Source organism: Syzygium oleosum, unplaced genomic scaffold (genome assembly GCF_021117445.2).
Source record: "Syzygium oleosum isolate NSW1041296 unplaced genomic scaffold, Sole_v2.1 Sole_v2.26, whole genome shotgun sequence".
In the NCBI taxonomy this organism is placed as follows: Eukaryota; Viridiplantae; Streptophyta; class Magnoliopsida; order Myrtales; family Myrtaceae; genus Syzygium; species Syzygium oleosum.
This window is the reverse complement of record NW_026607510.1, coordinates 601,600-605,341: the sequence shown is the minus strand read 5'-3', so window position 1 is coordinate 605,341 and position 3,742 is coordinate 601,600.

Below are 3,742 nucleotides of genomic sequence, written 5' to 3'. Positions count from 1 at the left end.
AATGTAATTATTATTTTTGTTTAAGGATCGTGATCGATCCCTAATTTTCTAATGTAATAAATGACTAAATGGGGCTGCCAAATTTAGGTGTTAACATATTACGAAAGTCACTACCATGATCATGAGGATTTTCCCCCAAATAAAAAAAAACAAGAGCCAACTTTCATCGGAGGATATATATGGGCATCGTTAGACTTTGCTTACCTAACTTCCGGTCTGTCTAACCAGAGATGACATGGCCAACAACGTGTACCACATCACCAATGCAGTGGAGAAGAATTCAGTTAAATTAAATGAGGTCGTGCCCCTCATTTGAATAAGAATACGACGTTGTCCAACCTAGGGTTTTATGAAATCAAATTGAGAGATAGAGGGGTTCGGTTCACTATTTTTTCCCCGAATCTAAGTTCACTCAAGAACCCCTAGCCCCAAATTACCCCACTTGAGCGCCCTTCTCTGTCACAATCTGACTGATGGAAATGAGCCCCAAATCGAAGTCTTAACATCTCCCCTTTTGTTGGAGAGAACCGGTGCAACAATTCACCAAGAACCAAGCCAAATCCAGGATCAATATCTCCCTCACAATTAAACCGACCGAAATCTACTTAATCCTAGCAACAACTAACAATATTCCAGCAATTCAACCTTGCAATAATAAGGAGACAAATGCAACAATGACACCAAGATTTAACGTAGAAATCCAATGAGGGAAAAATCACAAACCGCCCCAAAAACTTCCACTAATCACCAAAAATAGTATGATACACAAAGTTCTTCTCTAGTCACACACTAGAGGCACAACATTAACAATACAACATCATTTCCATCACTACAAATGTGGATTTATATAAATGGAGGAGAAAACTCTAATCATGATTGGAGAATTTAGAGGAGATACTCAACGAACGAAATCAATCAACTCGTAGCCCTTGGTCTCACGAACAACATACTAAAATTTGATCCAATTCCCACAACGCTTGGCCTTTGAAATTGGGACCACAAGCCGTAGCCCCTTTTCTTCCTTTCTCTCTCCTGTTCTCTTGGTGAGCTCTCGGTGGGAAACTCACTTGTTTTTCTCTTCTCTCTCAGGGGCACACTTTGGGCACACGAAGTAGCCCCTTTTCTTTCTTTTTGACTTTTTGACTTTTCCTTTTTTTTTCTTATTATCATATTGATTGGGCCCCACAAATGAGGCGGACCTAGCCAACAAATCTGCCGAAGTTCCATCATGCCCACCATGTTTCTACACGAATCAAGTTTCACCATGAGCAAGGCTTTTGTCATCATGTCCGATCCATCGTCGTCAGTATGAACTTTTTCAAGTAGAAAAAGCTTCTCTTCTAATTTTTCTCAGATCCAATGATACTTCACATCGATATGCTTCAATCTTGAATGCAACACTAGATTTTTGCTAAGATAAATAGCACTTATGCTATCACAATATAGAATTGTCTTCTCTTGCTCCAAGCCCAACTCTTGTAGGAATTTCTGCATCCACAAAAGTTCCTTACCTCCTTCGATAATAACGATATATTCCACTTCAGTTGTAGACAAAGTAACACATTTTTGCAATCTTGACCGCCATGAAACTGTTCCCCTTGCAAAAATCATTATGTAACCTTATGTGGACTTTCAACATTACCAGCATAGTCCGCATCTGAATAGCCACTCAACTCAGGCTTTCCATTTCCATAACACAAGCAAAATCAGGAAGTGCCTCTAAGATATCTCAAAATCCATTTCACAGCAGCCCAATATTCTTTACCTGGATTTGAGAGAAACTGCACACAACACCAATTGCATGAGTAATATCTAGTCTTGTACAAACCATGCCATACATCAAACAACCCATGGCCGATGCATAAGGAATTTTCATCTTCTCTTCCTTCTCTTTCTCACTTGTAAGACACTCGTCACTACTCAACTTGAAATGACTAACAAGTGGAGTACTTATCGGTTTACATGTGCTCATGTTGAATATTTCCAACACCTTGTCAATATACTTCTCTTGAGATAGCCAAAGTTTCTTGTTCAGCCAGTCACGAGTAATTTTCATGCCAAAGATTTGCTTTGCTGGACCTAGATCCTTCATTGCAAAAGCTTTACTCAACTCATTTTTTAAGCTCTTGATTTTCTTAACATCATGCCTAATGATCAACATATCATCCACATAGAGTAGAAGGACAAGAAAATCATTATCTGAGAATTTTTTCATAAAGACACAAGAATCGGAGCTGGTCTTACCATACCCGTGATCTTCCATGAATGATTCGAACTTCATATACCATTGCCTTGGCACTTGCTTGAGACCATATAAACTTTTTCTCAACCTTCGTTATGACATCCTGAAATTCGACCCTTTTCGAGATATATGAAATGATTATTTCATCGATGTACTGCTAGTTAAATCTCGCTCTGAATTGATTACTTATAAGAGGACTAACCAATGGGGAAAGGCTATTGAGGAATTAAGTACGCACGACCTGAGAACTCGACCACGGATTGATAATTTGGCTATAAGGATTGACGAGGGACAATTTTGAGCCATTATAGACCGATCAATGAATGATTATAGAATGATTCGCCAATAATATATAATCGGATCATGGGTGATTTCGCATGACCATTGTATGGATTGCGAACAACCCTAAACCAATTCCTAATAATCGTGTATTTCAGAACTAGCGATTGATCTTCGCAATTACATAACAACTGAGGTCACCCATGATTCGAAAAAGCTTAAACGTGGATTGATATTGAATCGACCATGGATCGAATGCGCGTAACTCCTAAAAGCCGCCCGTTAGTTGGAGATATACTAAAGTCGCAATTGATTGATTTTGACCATGAATTAGAATCCGAAATTGGGTATCGGACTTTCAAGGATTTCAATACTAAATTATTAGACGTCACCTCATTAAACCACCTGTTTATCGGTTTACTTGAAATTCTTGGAAAAGTGAAATTCGAGTCGAAAAGTAGGGCCCACAAGGGGACTCACAAATTTGGAAAGGCCCAACGGGCCTCATGGACATCCAATTCGGCCACAAGGGCCCAAGTGTTGGAAATTACGGTTTTGCCCTTTTTAGGCTTGATTAGTGTCTTTGAGTGAAAAGTCATTTTTACTCTCAAGTCTTTTTGGATTGCTTTGGTTTAGTGAAGGGCAAAATGGTCTTATTACCCATCCATTATTGGCCGGTCACATGGGGAGGGAAAATGACCAAATTGCCCCTCTTATCTTCTCTTTATTACAATTTTGCCCTTAGATATTTTTTTAGCTTGTTTTGGAAGATTCATTCCTAACCATTGGATCTTGGCTTGTTGGGCAAGAAGTGGATCTTGGCCATCCATTTTAGGAGTGACTTGATAGACCACTTTCTCTCTCTTGATCACTCTCTTACTTTGATTTCTCTCACTCTCTCATTTGCACCCTCTCTTTCTCCCTTGTTTCGGCCACCACCAGCCACTACTAGCCACCATCACCGCCACCACTAGCCACCATCGCCGGCCACCACCAACCACCGTCCACCGCCGTAATCACTATCACCACTTCTCTCTCTCCCCCCCATTCCCCTTGTTCAGCCGACCACCCTCACGCCACCATCATCGTGAGCCACCCACGCTATCCTCGTCGCCACTGTTGCACGCCATCACCGACGTCCACTGCCACGACCACCATAGCCGAACTGTCCGCCACTTCACACGCCGCCGCCATCACCGAATTGTGGCTAATCGCCGCCCT